This window comes from Hippopotamus amphibius, chromosome 3 (assembly GCF_030028045.1).
Source record: "Hippopotamus amphibius kiboko isolate mHipAmp2 chromosome 3, mHipAmp2.hap2, whole genome shotgun sequence".
Lineage (NCBI taxonomy): Eukaryota > Metazoa > Chordata > Mammalia > Artiodactyla > Hippopotamidae > Hippopotamus > Hippopotamus amphibius.
The window spans coordinates 82893732-82917130 of NC_080188.1; the positions used below are offsets into that span (position 1 = coordinate 82893732).

Consider the following 23399-nt stretch of genomic DNA (forward strand, 5'->3'; position numbering starts at 1 on the left):
AATTTTTGCTTTAATCATCAGTAATTTTTTTAACTAATAAAAATATACAGCAGACCCTTGAACAACACAGATTTGAATTGTGCAGGTCCCCTTATACATGGATTTTTTTCACTAAATATGTACTACACAATCCACAGCTGGTCGAATCCTCAGATGTGGAACCCAGAGACAGAGAGTCAACTGTAAAGTTATACTCAGATTACCAACTGTGTGGAGGGTCAGTGCTCCTAATGCCATATTGTTCAAGGGTCAATTGTATACAGTTTTTTATAATTACCCAATTACCTACTATTTTTGATGATGGTTTCTTCCTATAAATAACACTTGAAATCTGGTGCCATTTCCCTTCAGACTGATGAACTTCCTTTAGAATTGCTTGTAATGGTGATGGGCTGGCAAAAAATTCCATCAGTTTTTGTTTACTTTTCAATGGTTCACTTGCTGTTAGGATTTCCCTCAATGAATTTCTAGCCACTTGGCTAGCTCTAACTTCTGTCTTGTGCTACTGGAAGTACAGGAGGGTGGGATGCACCCAAAAGCAAGTAAGCCACAAACACTTACACACTGTAGTTTCAGGCTTTAAAGAATAAATTTCTTGTCTGACTTCTGCCTGCTTTTGGTCATTTTCTGCTGCTTTTAAATAGCTAGAGTTTTCCTTTCAATATTTTATCCAGATTTGATGGTTGTTATCTGAGGGATGGTTCACTCAACTACTTTACTGGCATCACTGCATCGTTACTGGATGTCAAAATTCTATTAATGTTGAGTGACAAACTTCTCATATCCTTGGATTTTCATTCCTCCCACAAAATTAGGACTTCATCTCATAACATAAGAATTTAAAGTACCTTCTGGTTTTCTCTATCTTAACTCACACAGTACACTGAGAATAATTTCTTGTCCATCATTAGAATGTTTTCTGTGAAAACCAGAAAATACGTGGTAAGAAATCAAACTTTAATTTTCAACTCTAACACTAACTGTGAATTATTAGCAAATTGCAAGCTCTGTGACCCTTACTTTTACCACCTGCAAATAATATCATCTGCCTCATTAGTTAAGCTTAGGACCAATATATGATAACTAACACAAGCGCAAACGAGAGTTGGCCAAAGATGTTATAGGGCTTGTGATATGAGAATAGGTGAATGGTTAAAATTGTTATAAAAAAGAAGAGACTAAACAGATTGGGAGACTAAGATAATGAGATCATTTACTGGTTCAACAAGTATTTAACGAGTTCCATGCATATATCAAGGCAAATTCTTCAGCTTGAGAAATACTAATTTTGGGGTGATAAGACCTAATGACTCAAGTAAAGCAGGTAATGAAGGAAAATGTGGCATCTGTGAATCATCACAAATGTGTGATAATTTACATAATGAAAGCAGAGACCACGTCCTAGAAATGATATATATGATGAGGAGGGGCAAGCTTTAATCCAGTTTATATGTAAGGGGTATATAAGCGAAAAAAGCAGTAACAAAGAAAACAAGCATTTAGCTGCAGAGGTAGTAGAAAAACCATTAACGTTCAAGTATTACAGAAGACAAGGAAAAAGTGAATGTTAAGGAGAAGTAAAATACCAAATGCTGAAAAAGGCAGGACAGGATGAGAAAAGAAAAGACACAAAGTAGCAATTGGAACTCAGTATTATTTTGAGGATGATACACAACATTCTATCATCAACCTAACCAATGTCCATCTAGCTGGGTAGGTAAGAAAAGTACTTTCATTTGAGGAAGCAGAACACTAGTAGAAATGTAGAAACAACAGTCAAACTGCAGAAGGTAGTTGAATAAAAGCTGAGAAACTGGACACTTAGAGTCAACTATAAATCAAACAAGCTTGGTGACAATGGGAAGGATAGGCAAAGAACAGAAATAAGAATCTTACTTCTCAAGATTAAGTGTGATAAGGCAGAGAACCCACCCAGCATGGGGCATAAAAGGGAAAATAACAGAGAATAACAAGGTTCCAGTGAAGGAAAGGAGGAATAAGACTAAGAATATAGATGTTAGCTTTCAAAAGAAATGAAAACATTTTATTATTTGCATAAACTTAGACTGAGGAAAGAAAAGAGTATAAAACACAAAATGAATAAAAGCATAAGAGAAACAGGGACAGGACTGGTCGTTTGAGGAGAGTGGAAAGGTTCCAAATAACTAATAATGTGGATTGAAATAGAAGATTGAAAAGAGAGAAAGATGACCAAGAAGCACTGAGGCTAAACTGGGGGTGGGGGGGGGGGGGATTTATACTGGGAACTTCTAGAGACAAGAAACTGACATCATTCCAGCAAAGGGAAGCAGTCCACAAACAGGGGATAAGACAGAAGAAATGAATGGTTCCAATCCTTTAGATTAATAGACTGGGAAACTTCTGAAGAAAGATCAAGAGAACGGAAATCTTAGATATTAATGAGAAGCAAACTGAGATGGCTACTAGACTGAATGTGAGTTAATCTGGATTAATTTTTTCATCTAAAAAGTAAGTTCTGAAGGAAAAAGCTTTTAGGAAAACTTCTCTGCATGATGTGGTTACTACAGAAACTGTATCAGGAGAAAAAAAGAGTCAATACTACTGTGCAATAGCTTTCAGACATTTGTGCAAAAAAACAGTGTGACATTTAGAATAATTCAAGTCCCGCTGAGCTTTCCTGAGTAAGATCAGAAAGCAGTGAAAGACCCCTCTGATGAAGAAGAGTTGAACTGCTCTCTCCATACAACCCTGACCAGGATCTCCAATGTGTATTATGCATCAGAGGAGTGGGAAACTCTAGTGCGTGTGCTGAGGAGCTGCCCCCTGTAGTGTAAGGCAGCCCCTACTGACTTCAGTGATATATTAGTGGTTTAACTAAAGAGTAATCCTTCCTACCCTTGTAAGAGAAAGAGGTCTCTACTAATATTAAAACCTCATTTCAAATATAAATATTCAAAGAGAATTAATATATGTTCAATGATTACGCTAGTAAGCATACAGAACAAGAGAAGGGAAGGGGGAAAGAAGAGTGCACAAAAGCCACTTCACCTTACGTCAGCCATAATTATGTCATCAAAATCCTCTTAATCACCATATCTGACATACAATCACAGGAGGAGGTAACTTTCTCAGCTAAATCTTTTCCTTATTTTTTTATCACAATTGGATATTTAACACCACCATGAATGAGGTGTCAATTTTTTTTTCCTTTTCCACTGCAGAATATCCATATATGATAGTGTAACACAAACTATAAACACATCAATGTAAAGAACAGTATCACTCATCCAATGGGTACTTACGTGACTGTTTACCAATGGACACTACGATTTAAAATCAACTAACAAGAAGAATATCAATGATCTTAAGCTCTATAAAATTTCATTAAAATAGACTTTTGTTTACTTGAAGTCAACACAGAAAGTAATATGATAATATGAAAAACACAAAAGTAAATTTCCCAAATAAAAATATATTTTTTACACTGTATTGCAACCCCTTGCCCTTCCACAGAAGGCCAATCTACTAGGAGTAGTGACACTCCATTGTTACATGCCATTTCTCCAAAAAACTACACTGGGCAACATTATAGGCCAAGACATCCTGAAATATGCCTTTGATTGATTTAAAAAACCACATAATGTAAAAAATAAACTAAAATGGTCCCATAAAAATTAAAAAGGCACATGCTTAATAAAGCAGAAGAAAAATGTACATATTCCACACATAGGTTTACAAAAACATCAAAATATCACTGCTACAAATAACCTGCATAAGATTAAAATCAATAAGATTCTCTCTATCTTCTCCTCACAGGAAAGATAAAAAGAACCTTAATAATACTCTTAGCCTAAAAAGCAATGGTTTATTAAGGAATGAAATCAAATAGGCAATAATGCCATGACAAATTAACGTACTGTACTTAGTTCTTCTCCAATCCAAAAAACTAACTATGAATTCATGAGACTAATATCAATAAACATATCACACACACAGTTAACGTTTTCATGGCAACACATGGGATCAGAACAATGTTTTGCTTAAAACAATTAGCTGAGGAATTGAAGCACAAATACAAGGATAATTGCTTCCTTTGGACTTTGGCTGTCAAACATAGGAAATGTCAATGCTTTACAGACCTGTGATAATTAAAACCTTGTCACAGACCTAGACTATCAATGAATATTTATTTAAAGATAAATTTGCAATATGACACCAAAAGCATAAGCAACAAAAGAAAAAAAAGAGATAAATTAGACTTCATCAAAATTAAAAACTTTTGTGCTTCAAAGGACATCAGGAAGAAAGTGAAACGACAACCCACAGAATGGGAGCAAGTATTTGCAAATCATATTATCTCATAAGGGGCTACTTTCCAGAATATACAAAGAATGTATATAGTTTAACAATAAAAAGACAACCTAATTTTAAAAATGGGCAAAGGATTTGAACAGACATTTCTCCAAAGAACAAGTGTAAATGGTCAATAAGCACATGAAATAATGCTCATCATTAGTCATTATGGAAATGAAAATCAAAACCACAATGAAATACCATTTCAAATCTACCAGGATAGCTAAAATACAAAAAAGACTGACAGTGTAACAATCGATGTCTGCGAGAGTGTAGAGAGTGTAGAGAAATTGGAACGCTTACACATGGTGGTGAGACTGTAACACAGTGCATCCACTTTGACAGTCCCTAAGAGTTACACACAGAGTTACTACACTAACCTGCAATTCTGCCCCTTATAAGTATACACCCAAAGGAAATGAAAACATAAGTGCCCACAAAAACTTACACAAGAATGTTCACTGCAGAAGCATTCCTAACAGCCTAAACATAGATACAACCCTCCACTGATGAACAGATAAACAAAATGTGGTATACAACGGAATATTTTTTGGCCATAAAAATGAATGATACACACTACCACATGGGTGAACCTTGAAAACATTATGCTAAGTGAAAGAAGCCAGACACAGAAAGACAAATACTGTATGATTCCATTTATAAGAACTGTCCAGAAGAGGCAACTCACAGAAAATGTGTATTACTGTTTGCCTAGGGTGCTGGAGGAGGCATGGGGTGGGGGGTGGGGGTGGGGGTCTAAAACTAGATAGCAGTGATGATTACACAACTCTGAATATACTAAAATTTTGCTAACATAAAATATATGTCATAAATACATACAATGCAAAGATTGCTTCATTCAACCTAACTCAAATATTTGCATCAATGGGGGGCAAAAATGGCAGTAAATTATTTTCTACTTCACACATCTCCAGAAATCAGTTACCACATTTTAAAGCAGTAAAAATTTGTTTTAAGAGATTGTTGTAACTTTATTTGCTCCTGAAAATGTTACATTTATTTTAAATATACAGTAAAGAGTAGCATAATTTGTTGAATACTTAAATCAACTATGATTATTATAGAGAAAATTTTAGAAATATTTCACTCAGTTGAATATTTGTCTCAAACACATTAAAAAGTATAATAAAAGAAATCAATGCTTATTATTAACTATTCCTTCATGTTTCTAGGAAATTTCCTTTAGCTAATCAAATATATTTATCTTTAAAAATATTTTATTGACTATATTAAAATAATCAACAACTACATATGGCACTTGATTAACAACCAATGCCTCAGTACTTCCCCCTCACTGTTGAAGTATATCTAGCAATTTTTAAATCTATCATGAGTAACCAAAGCATTGTTATATCTAATCACCACAGCACAAAACTCTAAAATAGTGAAGTAAAACACATTCTGAGATTAATTCTCCTTTCACTCAAAAATAAAAAAAAGTAAACACCATTTAGTGAAATCAAAAGTTTATGAAATTCTTAATTACAGGCACCTATCACATTTTCACATTATAATGTTATTACAAAGAACCTGGAGTGGCCCAGATAGGAAACAGCATAAGGTCTGATCAGAGTCTTCACATTAGCTTATTGTGATGAACTGGACCCAAGGTAAGGAGTAAAGGGATGGCTAAAGAATCTTGATATCTGTACTAGCATCAACAGCTAATTAAAGACTGTTACAAAAAATCTCACATGAGGAAAATCCTGTTTCACACACAAAGTATGAGCATTTCTGTCCATGAAGACTACTACTTTCTTTGAACTCTTTTAATGCTATAAGAATTTTCTTGATACAATGTATAGAAAGAATCAGAAGAGGATCAGATTAAGTATAAAGAGAAGAAATTCCAGTACCAGGTAAAAATTAAAAGAAATATAAATTATATATATATAAATTATATATAAATTATAATTTATACAGGCTATTATTGCAAATGCCATTAACGCAATATACAAATAAACTTAAGTAACACGCAAAATACTTAACATGGAGAATATGTACTTACCAAATATTTGATAGCCTTTTAAAAATCTCGCTGATGGTTGAGACTCCCTAAATAATAAAGAAATAAATATATAAGGAATAATTTTTCAACTTCAGAAATTATCCCTGATCTGTAAAGTCTACCCAGGAATCCCATTTACATGATAGCAGTTTGTTTTTTCATACTATTTAAAACCCAAAGCACGTGTTGAATTTTAGCAAATGATTAACAAAATTTTTCCTCATCTTATAAATAATTGAAAGTTTAAATGTAATATATGGAAAAGCTAATGAATTATCAGGATATTGGCAGTTACTAGACTACAAAAAGAGTGAGCTCTATAACAAATCAGATCTTAAAAATTACAGACCAAAATAACAGCACGCTAATACCACCTCAGAAAAGCATTCATATGTTAAATTATTCCTAACCATTAACATAGGATGCCACACTGTACCTTCCAGTATCTAGTCACCACCTTTTAAGTAGCAGCTAGACAATGTAACTGTAGCATCTACAGAGTTAAAGTAGAGCCAATGAAATAGAAAGATATTTTATAAAGTGTTTATTTTATAAGATTTTATCCATAATATAAAGAAATGCATAAACTTATAAATTAACTTTATTAGTTACAAAAGTTAGCTGTAAATGTTTATAATAAACACAGTATATATCCTTTCAGTCGAGTCTCAAGTCAAAATAATCTTCAAAACAAAGTTCAAAGATTCAAGAATACAGCACTAAATATTAGTGCTCTTATTGTTTGTCAGGTACGTGGCTCAAGATTTGAAAAAACTTATACACACGTTTTTTTAATCACCTTATTTACTCTCCATTTTATAGACTACAAAACCAAGCCTTATAAAGATTCATTCATCTGCTGAGCTATAGTAGCTGCCATTGACTGCACAACCTAATGTCTTTAAGGCATCACACTATGACTCCTCAAAAAACAAAACAAATAAGACAAACATAGTAAAACTGACTGCCTCTTTTAGGTTCAGACAAAAAAAAAAGATGGTTTTAAATTCTTTTTAAAGAATCAACAGAATAAAAAATCATCTATTTTAACTAGTAGTAAACGTTACCATACAGAAATTACAATCCATATATAAAAATAAAATAAAACATTTTCTTATGAATAAGCCATGCCAGTATATTTTCTATCGCTACTACTATAAAAATCAAAATCAATCAAGTGAATCACATCCATCCACAGGCTATGGAAAAGGAGGGAAGAAAAAAGTATGTTAGAGACCTAAACAATAAAATTTAAAACAATAAAGCTGTGAGATGACAGGAGACTACTGTCATGACTTTGAGGTAGGCAAAGATTTAAGACAGACACAAAGATAAACACAGCAAATTGGACTTCATTAAAAAGTTGTGTTCTATAAAATGAAAATGCAGGCTACAGGGTAGGAGAAGATATTCTCAATGCACGTGTCCAAAGGACTCATGTACAAAATATTCAAACAAAACAAAACAAAAAAACCTTTAAATCACCAAGAAAGACAACCCAATTTTTAAGATAAGCTAAAGACCAAACAAAACTTGACAAAAGATAATTTCAGAAACCAATAAAAATATTGAAAAGGTGCTCAACATCACTACTGCTCAGGAAAAAATACAGATAACACAATAAGATACTATTACCCACCAAAATGACTAGTTTTTAATTGAAAAACCAAAAAACAAAAATACCAAGTGTAAGGGAGCATGTACAGCAAATGGCATTCTCATTCACTGCAGGTCGAAATGGAAATTGGTATAACCAGTATGGAAAACTATAATATTTGGAAATATCTACTAAAGGTGAAAACGCACATACCCAATGACTAAGTAATACAACTCCTGGGTATACAATAAATAGAAATGTGTACGTTTGTGCACAGAAAGATATGTACAAGATTCATCATAGTAGCATTATTTAAAGAGCCTAAAACTACACATGACCCAAATGTTCATCGGCAGTAGGAGAGAGAAATAAACTGTAGTACATTCATACAATGGTATCCTAAACCTCAGTGAAAATGAGAAAACTAATTCCATACACAAAATAGGATACATGTTACAAACACAATGCTGTATGAAAGCAGCTGGCGGGGAGGGGAGGAGAAACATATATATAATTCTATTGTATTATATTCAAAAACAAGCCAAACTAATCTCTGATCACAAAGTCAGAATAGTAGTTAACTTTGGGTGAACGGGTTATTTGACTGGGACAGAACAGAGGGAGGTTTCAGAGGAGCTGATATCTTGATCTTGCTTATGGTTACAAAGGTGTATTCATTTTATAAAAGTTCATCAATATAGAAAAGTTCATCTGTACTTTGTATATAAATTATACTTCAATTATTTAAAAAGTTTATTTTACTTTTTTAATTTTTGGCCACACCCCGCAGCATGTGGTGTCTTTGTTCCCCAACCAGGGATTGAACCCACACCTCCTGCATTGGAAGCACAGAGTCTTAACCACTGGACCACCAGGGAAATCCCTAAAAGTTTATTTAAAAAAAAAAAACAAAATAGATGAAAAAATCACTTCTCAGTTAAATAACTCCAGGTTATTGTACTAATGATCTGTAACTCACTCATTTGAAAATCTGGATCTCCTAACAATGTATTTCAATTTCTTTCTATAGACTGCATAAAGGTAAAGTAAATATGTCTGGTTATTTTATATTAATAAGTTTTAAGAATAGTTTCAATGTAAATATAAATTTTACCAAGAAGGAATTCCTCATGACTTACTATTAATAGCAGAGAAAGTTTTGCATGAAGTCTTGCTAACTCCTGTTCTACATAGGCTCAAGTTAGGTTCACAAATGTGTAACTTCACATATATTAAATGTTAATAGCTAACTCAGAAATTGATTTTAAAAGCAATCAGATGGCCAAGCCAGGCATTCATAAAAACTTTTAGGCACACTGAAAGTTTCTCGGCAAAAATTAAGACTTCTAAAATCCAAGAACCATTTGAAGAAAAGTCTTCCAAATAAGCATTCCTATGTATCCAAAAAATTTTAGGTTGATACTTATAACGATAGCTTCTTTATTAAAAACAAACAGTTTCAGCCTTTCTCACTATTTGCATAGACAGAGATGGCCCACACTCTGTCTGTGGAGTGTGTTTCTCTCTAAATAAATCCATTTCTTACCTATCAAAAAAAATATATAAACAGTTTCATCTATATATCCTCTTATCTCTTTTTCCATTATATTTACCTAATAACTATTTTTTAATCTAACCTCTCTAAATTAAATAATATCATTATTTGATCAGGTTTGAAAACTTTTATCGCTGATGGAAATCTGTCTTATTACTCACAACAACGTATTTGTCTTGAGACGTAGGAGGGTTTTGTCATACAAGTCTCTAAGACAACATACAGAGGAACAGAATGGCATAGGCCCCAACAAGTCAATTCCCTGAACAATTCCCAGAGGTTGAGTATCTTTTGGACAAACTTTAGACGACTCATCAAAACCTTACAATGACTTTCCCCAGCCTTGGGTTGCTTTACCTATGAGTATCGCCTGGTAGAGATCTCTCCAAGCCTCCAACCAGCCAGGATTTGTCAGGTTTCTACTTGAAAGTAGCCAACCATTCGGTTGTGGTTCTAAGACAGAAGGTGCCCAAGCAACACTTTCACAAAACTGATTTTTTTCCATCAGTCAACCATCCCCCAAGCCAGACATCTGTTTCTTCTAATTCAGGTACTTGTCTTTCTAAATTGCATATTTTCACTAAGTACAACTTAAGAATTACAGTTCCCACTCTGGACAACTTTTGAAACGAATAAAGGTGTTAATTTGAGAGGCACTTTAGAACATACCGGGGGAAAAATCTCTTCCTCAAGAGAAGTTTGTCTTACCTACTTAAAAGAGAACGATGAACCTACTGAATGTAAGGACACCTCCCAAGAGGTCACACATCTCACCACAAGACAGACAAACACTAAGAGAAGGACCAGGTCTATTTTGAAGCAGAGAGCCAACAGATCCCATCCCAGATCTAAAGAGCCTATAGGACTAGACAAAGGTTTGTTAGGAAAATTATCTAACTTTATGATTTCTAGTAACATACTAAAAATCCTGGAAAGGACAATAAGGGTATGAGCAGAACAGTCTTCCCTCAAAATGAAAAACGCACACTGAATTCAGTGACTACACACTGTTCAATCAGCAATAAATCTAACAAAGATTGCTCATAAATGATAACTATGCAGATACTGGTATATGAAAAACTAGCATCTTTAAAAAGCACTAATGATATATTTTCCTAGGATTCTGTTACTTTTGTTGCTGTTTTCTATTTTAACTTTAGAAGTGGAAAAGTTAGAGCCAGACTGGTGAAAAATATTTAAAAAGCAAGGACTCAGCTAGTCCAGAGTTGTAAGTTGTTACATAGATAGCAGATCTTGAATTATCTAGAACAAAACATTAGCAATCACTGCTCAAACTGCCCATTACCCATTCAATTTAGCCTAATTACAATATTTCAAAAATCAACCCAATCCAAATCAACACTTTATCCCTACCTGACAGAGAACTAAATCCTATTTTATCCTTCACATATCCTCAAAAAACTTCACACTATCATAATTTTTTGTAAAAGATGTAAATTTTTACTTAAAAATCTCACACTGCATTTCTATTTCCTGAGCAAAGAAGACACAGCACACAGTACTTATCCTCTCAAGCTTCTTGCCTGATTGCTACAAAACTGCAAAGGAATGCTGACACAATGCCTCAAAGAGCTTGAAAGGAATCCCTCAGTGTGCTGATGACACTACAAACAAATAGAAAAAGAAACTCATGATACTTTTAAAATATCTTATTTGCCCCAGTTATTAAAACATTACAAAACGTAAGTTTCAGGACAACTTACTTGCATTTTTATAATCCTTTTCACTACACAATTACACCTTTATAAAGTTATACTCTCATCATTTTTCTTCAACATCTCCACAAACCTTAAAAGTATTTCTAAATTCCTCACAGTTCTTGTCAATTGCCAATTTTTACAACATACTTCTTATTAAGCCCAGGTCTTATATCTTTCACTACCACCTTCATACTCCTTAAATCAATACAAGCCTCAATCCATCATTTTATTGCAGTGACATATAACCACCGTGAGAAGGTCCTCGTTTTGCAGTTCAGTTGCACAGTAGCAATTATAGAATAAATATGGCAAAAAGCAGCTTTTTTGGTAATTACTTAGCTATACATATGGGGGAGGGGGCAAACAAAAATATTATCAACACTGTAAATGCTCCACAAAAGGAAAAATCAACTGTAGTACAATTTAGTTGTGGCACACTATTCATATAAAATAAATCCACTCACAATGGTAATTTGTTTAATTATTAAATGCTCAGATGCAAATTTACCTCAGGACACAAGATTTATGCAAAGAAAAGTGTGAGACCCAACTAAATGGACAGAAAAGAAGAAAATGTAAATCCTAGTTAACAAAATTAAACATAGTTATAACAATAAAAACACTGAAAAAGACTGAAACCACTATCTAAGAGCTAAGATTAAGATTCTAAAGATCTGGAGAAAGAAAGACAAACTTCTGCTGATGATATACCTCAAGACAAGGAAGCCTTTAGGTATTAAACTACCAAACCAGGAACTGGCCTTGCCCTGATAAGCAGATGCTGGCAATTTATGTTCCTAGGACAGTATCCTAGGCACCAAGAAGGAATCCAGAGGCAGCTGAAGAGTCAGGGGTAAATACCTGAGGACAATACTTCTCATATTTCAGTTCAGTGTCTCCAGCAAAAAATCACCAAAGATAAAAGCAAAAAACATATAATGATCTTACTCCACCCTACTCTTTAGCTCCATCTAACCTGTGACGGTGGAGAGTACAGCCTGCAACGGCTTCCATGGAAAGCCAAATTGTTTGGAAAGCCTGACTCACATTAAAAATTAACGCACATTTTGCATTCTACTTTGTATTATTTGTGATTTCATTATATTGTATAAATAACCTTCTAATTACTTAACAGTTAAATTGCCTAATGTTCCCTTTTTCTAACTCTTTAAGTAAAATTGATGTTCTAACAAACAGTATTTATCTTATGGGTACACGACTCTCCCTTTACACAGGCTAGATCATACCACCAAATGCTAGGGAGTTATACATAAAAAGCACACCTTAGAAAATTGGGAACAAGACAACATAAACAAAAGACATTAATATATTCCCTGATGGACCAATACTTTATGGTTAAACAGTCAAATATTTAAAGTTCCTATTTAAATCAGGTATAAAAGTAAGACCTCACAAATTTCTTTAAAAACAAGAAACTAACAATAAAGGTGAGAAGTAAAATCAAAATGATACTAATTCATAAGGCATATTTTTCCTTTAATGTTAAGTTCATAATGACAGAAAATATAAGTTCATAATAACTGAACAGAAACAAACATATATGGAGGGATGTGTGTGTGTATATTTCTAATACTTTCAACAAAATTTGTCAAAATAATAGTTTTTAAATCAGGAGGTAACTAAAAGTAGTGTTTGGTCTTCCTTTAAATATGACAGTGGACATTTATGATAATTACTAAACAATTATGTAGTTTTCATTCATAATTGAAAGAACTGTAGCAATGATCTTTTTAACCTATCATTTAATTTGTCTTTAATGGCCATTTTACAAAAGTTTTGACTTGTCTTCTATTTTATCTTTAAGAATAATCTTTACAAATGAGTAAACTGTGGAAATATACATTTTTCTCAGGAACCAAAACCTGTTGTAACAAATTTTACCTAGCACTAAGAAAAGAAATAACATACACCAATGTACCTAACCTAGGCATAATAATAATTTGCATAATTTTCTTATGCATTTAAGAAAATATACAGCAGATTCCAAACTTTCCAATGGAATAACTAATAAGATGACTTGAAAGCTCTCTAAGCATAAATATTTGGGACTAGGCCACAGAAAGTAAAACTTGCCTGCACAGCTCTGTACGCAAAAAGTTCTCAGTCTCTACTCCCACGCCTCCTACCTTCAATTACTTCCATATGGAAAATATTCAATTAACATTCAAGTCACACATACCTCTTTTAAAAAGGCATTACAAATAAGCAAAATGTCATAGCAAACAACCCAAATTACTTAATCAAGTTTCCAAGCGTAAATGAATTATTCTACAAAAGGGAAATTTGTATACGCACTCCAAGTTTATCATTTTCTGTTCCTTGTATTCTTTTTCTTAGAGTAGAATGAGTTCTACTCATTACATTATCAATATATTAGGATATATTATGCTATTGGTGGAAACTCCCCAACCCCACAGTAGCCCATCACATATGACTTCAGAGCAAAATTAGAATGAAAATCCTTTTTCTATAAACAAGGCTACATATATAAACATAATCTCAATACAGATACCTTGCATCATGCAATATCATTAAGACCCATCCAAAAAGGTTCACTTTTATTTAATAAATCTATTTACTAAAACACAGCCATGTGATATCTAAAAAAGAACTGCTTTACAATATGCATCTCAACTACATTTTGTTTTGTATGTAAAAAAGAAATTATCACGTCACTTAGACATCATTGAAATGTTAAATAAACTTGTGGTAATAAATATCAGATGGCAAGAAACTAACAAGGAAGTAGATATGCATTATAATATTTTTTGAGGACAAGATAACAAATTATGCAGGTGATTTCTGTTTTTTTGTCTATTTTGCAAATTCTAGTTAATGCGTTTCTTTACCTATTTAAAATACATGTAACAAACAACATAACCAAGCAATTCCACATTTTGCAATTATCAAGGATCATTATGTCTTCTTTGAAATCTTTATATTAGTATAAGTTTTATTTATGACTCCACATTTAGCATATAGGAAACCACTTTAGATATAGTAGGCACTGATTACTGACTGAACACAATTATTTAACTTTTCTAAGCTTCAGTTTCATCAAAGTAAAACAGGCATATTAATACCTACATGTTACAACTGCTTAAGAACAAATCAGACAGGGCTTCCCCGGTAGTGCAGTGGTTAAGAATCCACCTGCCAATCCAGGGGACACAGGTTTGATCCCTGGGCCAGGAAGATCCCATATGCTTGGCAGCAACTAAGCCCGTGCGCCACAATTACTGAGCTGTTCTCTAGAGCCCACAAACCACAACTACTGAGCCCACACGCCACAACTACTGAAGCCCACATGCCTAGAGCCCATGCTCTGGCAGCAAGAGAAGCCACCACAATGAGAAGCCCAGGCACCACAAAGAAGAGCAGCCCCGCTCACCACAACTAGAGAAAGCCCGCGTGCAGCAACCAAGACCCAATGCAGCCAATAAATTTATTTATTTATTTATTTATTTATTTAAAAGAAAAGAATAAGTCAGATAATAAATATACATGACAGGTGTAAAATGTTAGCCTGAACCTTTGTTTCACTAAATGCAAACAACTGTTACTACCACTTTAGTTAATAGCTAAAAAATAAAATAAAATAATTCTCTCAAAACTTACATGTGAATAAGATTTTTTTTCAAGAATTAGAAAAGCTAGTCATAAAAAGCAAAAAAAATTTCAGGCTAAAAAGAAAGTAAGATTACCAACCAGACATTAAGATTTATTATGTGTCTGTATTAGTAAAAACTGCAGTATTAGGTCAAGGAGGCCAATGAAAGAGAACATAGGAACCCAAATTGAGATCCCCCTCCCCCTCAAAAAAAGGTATCAACATAGAGAACAAATAAAACTACTCACAAACCACACAATCAGTTTAACTAGCAGACTATATATTCTGAGTTAGATATAAGTTATGGAAGGCGGTTAAATTCCAGCAGAACAAATTCTGAAGATTCAAGCAGCAGAGACTACATGGGAAAGAGAAGGAAAATGAAGTCTGAGTAGGTGGAACACCTATAAAATAACCTCTAGAAAGTGAAAGTCTGATAGTGAATAGAAAGTACTGAGAAAAGGTATCTGAGACAGGGTAGATCAGATCACTGGCTACTACAGAACAGAGAAGGAGGACTTAAAGTACACAGGATCAAAGATGGCAATCCCAGGAAGGCAACACTTCTGGGAGACAGTGAGATACTTTGGACTGGGTATCCCTTAGAGGCTTGGTGGTGAAGGGAAAAGAAGGAAGCAAAGGGTAGAAATAAGTATTCTGCAAAAACAAAAAAGAATTTCAAAAATTGTACAATATATCTACTCCTTCCTCCTCACAGACCAAACAAAACAAAAAATAAAACAAAAAACTTGCAGATGAAAGAAATTGTACTTTACCATATCAACAAAAAGATTTCTTGAACAGAAAACCTTATAAACCAAGCAAATTGCTCACCCCTAACTACATACACCTGGTAATGCTGAGCCAAGAAATGAACAGAAATAGCAGACAACACTAATTTTAAAACCTACTGTAAGAACACAGACATTCTAAGTCCAAACACTTCAGCTAATGAAAACTCTCGCCAAAGGGGAAAAAACCCACAAAACAGGAAACTGTAAAATAATACTCCAAAATGAATCTGTTATGTTTTTTTAAATCTTGAATCACAAATCAAAAATAGAAATGGGCACAACAATAAGATATAAGACAAGAATTTACTGTACTTAGGCAGGGGTGGGGGGGAAATGGAGAAAAAGACAAATCACTTTTAAAATAAGTAATAAAGGAACTTCCCTGGTGGTCCAGTGGTTAAGACGCTGCACTTCCAATGCAGTGGGCACAAGAGAGATCCCTGGGTTAGATCCCTGGTTGGGGAACTAAGGGCTCACCCACATGCCATGCTAAGACCCCACATGCTGGCATGGCCAAAAAAAAAAAAAAAACCAAAGTAATAAAAAGAAAGGTTGAATTCAGGTAAAAATATAAAAGAAAATAAGGAACAAGAGAAGGTCAGCCAAGAGAATAAAAATATAGAGGAAAAACGATTGGAGAAAAAAATTAACATAGATGTGTAAAGAAACTATAACATGTTTAACTGAAAACTCTGAAGAATAAAAGCAAAATAAACTAATATTCACAGCTATATTTTATAAAGATTTTCCAAAACAAAAAGAAATGTGTATTTGTATGCTGTGGTGGCAGGAGGAAGTACAAGATATGTGAATTTTAGCAACAACCTATTGTATACTTGGGAAAACCAAGAATAATAAACTCCAAAACATAGCCTAGTAAAACTTGAAAAGAAAGTAGGGAAAAAAATCTTTGGGTCCTCCAGATGAAAATGTTAAGCCTCTTACACAGGACAGAATTTAAGGTTGGCATCAGATTTCTAAAGAGCAACATTCAAAGTGAGGTAACAGTGTAGCATCTCCTTCAAGAAACCCAAGGAGTGAAAGTGTAAACCAAGGATTTTATATCCAGTCAGGTATCCTTTAACTATTATTACAGAAACACAGATTTAAACATGCAAGAAATCTGAGAGTATATTATTTATAGACCACTCTGAGCAATCTACAAAGGAATGAGATTCATTCCATTAAAAGAAGACAGTGAGTCTCAATAAAAGTTCTTAAAAAAATAAAAAATAAAAAAGACTGAAAACTTTGGCAAAAATTTTACTAAACATTGGGATAAACATTGAATATATTTAGATATATTACTAAAACAAAGATATGGACAAAGACAGCAGAATAGTACTTAAATATTATATTCTCTGAAAAATAATAATGGAATGTTTTTAATGTGAAGAAAACAGAAGTAAAAAACAGAAGAATCAGCTCCTTGGCGCTGAACAGGCAGTAAGTGAATGTCAAAGGATAATCATTTAATGCAGACAAAGCAATTATCAGTGGTCTAAGTCCCTTGTCTAAAGGGACCTTAATGATATTATAGAAAGTATTACTATAAAGTTAGCCATTAAAACAAAAATATCAACCTTCCTAAATAAGAAAACAATCTTCAAAAAGAATAAACAACCCATAGGGAGAGAAGAAAAGAAGTAAATACAGCATAAAACAGCAGTAAATGCAGTGTTCAACTTCACTCACAGAGAATATGTACATACAGTATATTCCTTTTTGTATAAAATAAGAATATGAATAAATATACAAACAGAAATGTATGAATACATAATATGGTTATTTTTATAAAGGAAATATAAGACTCAACCAGAAATTAATGAAACTGGTAACCTACAGAGATTGAAAATATAAAACTGGGAAGGAAAAGGGAGTAAGACTTTTGAGAATCCCTTTTTACATGGTTTTGACTTTTAGCCATTTTACTGTTTTACTAATCTCAAAAAGAATTTAAATTAAATCAATACTTGGGGGGGGGCTTAAAACCAAATACAAGCAAAAACAAATGAACCTTAGTGTTTATCAAACTGGTGACATAAAAATATATAATTAATTACAATAATTTATGAGCACAGTACTCATACATACCGTCATTGGGATATATATAAACAAAAAACTACAAAGAAATCTTAAACTTTTTTACTTACTGTGTTTACTGTTGGCAGTGGTATTGGTGTGCCAATTCCAATATTATATCATGTATATTACAGGACAAAGAAAATGAGTAAATTTATATTGATGTTATTGTTAACCAAGATCCTCAATGCAGGAGAGAAGAGATACACATGAAACAGGAGAGGAAAAGAATCCTGGGGTTCTGGACTGGAATCACAAATATTAGTAGTTTTTTTTTTGTTTTTAAGGTATAACTCCTTGCTCCCTGTCCAATGGAAAGAACTCCTAGAAGCAATGATGACCAGTAACTTAGAACACATCCAGAGCTCATGAGGTAGCTTGTAAGTACCCAACAAGAAGAACAGGGATTTCTGAAGAAATAGCTGTTTCCAGGTCTAGGGGCAGTGAAAGCATAAGGTAATAAGAATGGAACATTTTGTTGTGACAGAAAGTAAATAAGTCCTTTAAAATGATGGGACGTATCAAAGAGACATAAAAAAATAGATTGAATGCGTTCCTACTGCTAAATTTTAACATTTTGAGCCTTCAAAAGAAATAACAACAATGGATCTAACCCTACTGAAAAAAAGAAGAACCCATGAAACCCATAAGGAGGGCAGGAACTCTGCCAGCTAGTAAATGCAGGAAGAATAATGAACCAGAAAATCATCATTTTTCAAGTATCAATACAATCATCGCTTCAGACAAAAATCAACAAAGGGTATTAAAATCATCGGGTGAAAGGTTATTAAAAAACAATATTAATTCAGCCTAAAGGCATGGATTAATTACCAAAGGGAAAAATACCTTTGTAATACCTTTATAACAGAGACATTTAAACATTTAGACATTTATAACAGCTAAACCAAAAAATCTACCTTAACATCACAAATGGAACTAATAATACAAAGGTTAAAATAAGCAAACTTTAAGTGCATACATATATCAACATGGATAAATCTTGAATTGAACAGAGTGAAAAAAAGCATGTTACAAACGTATGTAAACTATATGATACTACTTATTTACATTTTAAAACCGAGTCAATACTATTCATCTTTTTATACAAATGTGCACATAAGAGTATAAAAAATTTAAAAGATACCTTCAGATTAGTAATTACCTCTTGGAAGCAAAAGAATGAGATTAGTAATCTTCAGCCACATTTTTAATTTATTTTAAAAGTTCTGAAACAATTATAGCAAACTATCATTATCTGTTAATTTGATCAGTGTGGATACATGAGCATTTTATATTCGTCCCTGAAATTTTTATACTTTTAAATATGCCACCATTTAGAAATTTTAAGTTTTAAGTGAATTGCTGCTATACAAAAATCTTAATTCTGTTATACACCTATATAATACTTAGTTCTGTAATTCCTGGTGTTTAAAAGTACGGATTTGAAGAACTTTAATTTAGAAGCAGGCCCCCAGTATCTTCTTCTACTTTAATCGCTGATGTAAATTAACAGAAGCAAATCAGCCCTTTCAAAATGATTCTAAAAAGCAAAATGTACTTCATTTACTTACATAAAAACTAACTTGCAAGGTACGCCACCTGAATGGCATCACACCGTCTCTAAAGTTTAATACTTCCGGTATCTCACATTGCTCTTAATATGTATCATCATTTGGGGAGCTGAAAGTTTATCCATTCTAATAGTCCATAGGTTTTTCCCAATCATACTGACCTAATTCTGCATAACCATCCTATTAAAGTTATTACTTTAAATACCAATTAATAAATCTATAAAAATCTACTACTGTTGTAAAACTGATGCCCAAAAGGATTCTGAAAATTCAAATTTTAAGAGATTTGATAAGTTGGTTTTTCATCACATTCCTCATAATGCTTCAATCTATCTGTAAAAACTTTCTATTTTCTGCTTAAGAGAAGGTCAACAGCTTTCACTTCACTACTCCAACATAATCATGAATTGAAATAAGAACTCTTAGCTCTTTGGACCGACAAAGCTACCAGTATGCCTACGCCAATAAAGCAATTCGTTCATTAATGCTGCTAATAAAGCAACCTTTTGTTAGTCTATGAAACATCAGAAACCTCAGAGACTCTAACTTTGCAATTTTTCCCTGTTTTTGCCATATGAACTTGAAAGTTCTCTTACATGCCATTTGCTTTAACAACTAAAACACAACCATTCTAGTAATTTGACCTTCCACTGCGGGTAATTTAATAACTCAAACATATTAGTTCCAACTTCAGAAAGCTGTTCTTAGATAAAACTACTTATATTTTATTTAATTACTCTCTTCTGTTTTCCCATAGAGCCAAGTTGTATTGATATCTGTGCCATCTTCTCATAAACAATTAAGAAACAATCCCTATAATATTCTCAAAATGAAGAACAAAAATGTTCCTTTACCCAACCAGCATTAACTGATCAACTACAGTAAGCAAGGCATGGAAGACACTGCAAAGATCAATACATAATCCTTGCCCTTGAGCAACTCACTTTAAGGAATAAGACAGACATCTAAAAAAATTACTATAACGTAGCTTATAAGAGTATTAACTACTAAACATAATAGCATGAAGGATATAATTAATTGAGATTAAACAAGATAAAAAGGCTTTAATGAGGAGACAAGGCTAAATAAAGGAAAGTATCTCTTAGGCTTAGTGACTAACATATACAAAAACAGATACATGAAACACCACAGTAAATTCAGAAAATTTTAATTAATTTAGTAAGGCTAGAATGTATGTAGGAAATTAGTAGGAAATGTCTGTCAATTCTTGAAAGGCCATGTTTGTATTGCTCTAGAATTTGGACTTTATTCTATGCAATGGGTTGTCATTAAAAGATTATAAAGATACATAAGATTATAAGGTATATGGTGTTCAGGTTTGGTTTTTTAGAAACTTTACTCCTGAGATACGTGAACGCCCAAAAACTTCTATTTTCAATAATTTCAGAATACATAATGCTTTGGGGCATGCAGGGTACCACAGTAATACATGAATGCTAGATTTTCAAATGCAATTCGTGCTCAATATAGTTATATATCTATCACATACTGCTAATTTATCTTTAGCATTTTCTAAACTAATTGCTAATCAAAGAGAACTGTCAATGAATAAACAAAATATTGATTCTAGTAACAGTCAGGCATTTAAACCCCTTCAAAGTACTAGAAATACATCAGTTTTCATGTATTGTAAAGTCATATTGTTGGTCAATTTTATGAGTTTCAGTCAAAGTCAACAGATTGCATTTAGAATTTATAAAGTAAGTCATAAAATTCAGCCCACTGCAATCCTTAGTGCAGACATCCAAGGTACTGTCTGCCCAGCACCTCTGCCTCCTTCCAAGCACTATCTCTTATCTCTACTACTCTCCTTTTCACACACATCCCAAGAGCTATCTTGGGAACTCAGTGTTCTTACATGACCCTAGACTACAGAGAATTAGTCCAACTTGACCAAGCCATACCAGTGAGTGTATTAATTCTTTAACTTGGGGGTCAAAAGTTAATCAGAACCTCTCTAGAGGCTGATGTGCTAAGATAAAAAATTCAGACCGGCTCTTTCTATAGGTTTTAAAATTTATTTATTACACGATTCTGTTTACATTGTGTATGTTTGAAATTCTCTGCATAAGAAGTTGTTTTTTATCTGACAGTTATGAAGACACATAAACAGTACCTATGTTCTCACCACTAGCTTAAAAAATAAAACCTTACCAATATAAAAATTCTCTTCCCTGGGAACCTCATCCTGATTCCATGTCCCATCCCCCACCAACCACTATCCTGAAACCCTCTTCACTTTTAAACATTCTCCAAATATCAGTCTAAATGTCTGCTTCCTTGGGAGAAAGTCTTCCCTGACTCAAAACATTCACTAGGTTAAGCGTCCCTGTTATGTGCTTTCATGGCTTTTATCACAGTTGTGATTTATTTGTTTGAGTACTTCATAACAATCTCTCCAGTAGACTTACTGCTCCCATGAGTTCAAGGAAATCTCTGTTCAATTCTTAGCTGACTACTAAGCTAACTGAGCAGAGACTTCTGTGGCTTCACAACAAAGAACTCAGACTTTACCAAATTGGTTGAGAAAGATCACTTAAAAAAAAAAAAAACAGCAAAAACAAAAACAAATCTTGGGAGGGAGAAGAAACTGATTTCCAGACTTTTCACATTATATAATTTAAAATGTCCAGTTTCCAACAAAAAATTACAAGACATGCAAAGAAACTTGAAACTATGGCTCATACACAGAGGAAAAAGCAGTCAATACAAACTATCCCTGTGGAAGCCCCAACACTGGACTTACTAGACAAAGACTTCCAATCAGCTATTTTCAATATGTTCAAAGAACTAAAGGAAAGCATGTCAAAAGAACTAAAGTTCAGATAACAGTATCTCAACAAATAAAGAATATCAAAAAGGAGAAAGACATTTTTAAAAGAACCAAATAAAAATCCGGGAATTAAAAAATTCAACAGCTGAAATGAAAAACTCACTAGAGGGTTCAAGAGCAGAATTCAGCAAGTGGAAGAAATAATCAGCAAATATGAAGACAGGTCAATTGAGATTAACCTGTCCAAGGAATAGAAAGAAAAAAGAATGAAGAAATATAAACAGAGTCTCAGAGAACCTCTGGGACACTATCAAGCATATCAATATACACAAAATGGAAATTCCAGAAGGAAAGAGAAAAAAAGAAGCAAAAAGAATATTACAAGAAATAGTAGCCAAAAACTTCCAAATTTGATTTAAAAAACTAATATAGACAGAAGCTCAAGGAATTCCAGCTAGAATAAACTCAGAGAACCACACTTAGCTACATCATAATCAAACTGTCAAAAGCCAGAGAGAGAATCTTGAAAGTGGCAAGAAGTGACTCATCATGTATAAGAGATCCTAAAGATCAACAACAAATTTATCATCAGAAACTAAGGAGGTCAGAGTGCCAAAAGAAAGACAGTCGACCAAGAATATCCAGCAAAATTACCTTTCAAAAATGAAGAGAGATTAAGAAATGCCTAGAGAAACAAACACAGTGAAATCACTATTAGCAGACCTGCGCTACAAGAAGTACTAAAAGAAATCCTTCAGGTTGAAATGAAAAATAATGGTTCTCTTCATTTCTTCATGTGAATTCAAGTTACTAAGTGTCTTTTTATGTCAACTTGAAGTGATAGAACAGATATTATTGAACACCTTACCCAACAGCAGCAGAATACACATTCTTCTCAAGAATTCTGCATATGTTAGGCCAAAAAACAGGTCCAAAAATTTCAAAGAGAATGAAATCATACAAAGTACTTCTACAATCACAAGAGAATGAAAGGAAAAATCAATGGCTACAATGCATGCTACAATATGGATGAACCTTGAAACCACTATGCCAAATGAAATAAGCCAGTCACAAAAGGACAAATACATGGTTCCACTTATACATGGTACCTTGAATAGTCAAATTCATAGAGACAGAGAGTAGAATAAAGGATACCAGGGACTATGAGGAGGGGAAGATGGTGAACTTTAATGGGTAGAGAGCTTTATTTAGTGGGTTTCTGTTTGGGACCATGAAAAAGTTATAGAAATGGACAGTAGTGACAGCTGCACAACCCTGTGGATTTACTTA

The 23399-nt window shown here is 33.3% G+C and overlaps 1 protein-coding gene across 2 annotated transcripts in view; it reads right to left on the reverse strand.

Moving 5' to 3' along the window:
* Nucleotides 1-23399, reverse strand: part of FBXW7 (F-box and WD repeat domain containing 7) — a 204140-nt gene that overhangs the window by 136692 nt on the left and 44049 nt on the right. For both annotated transcript variants that reach the window (XM_057726412.1, XM_057726413.1), the window contains exon 2: nt 6365-6411. The gene's annotated coding sequence lies outside the window, so the exon portion shown is untranslated. The remainder of the gene's footprint in view (nt 1-6364; nt 6412-23399) is intronic.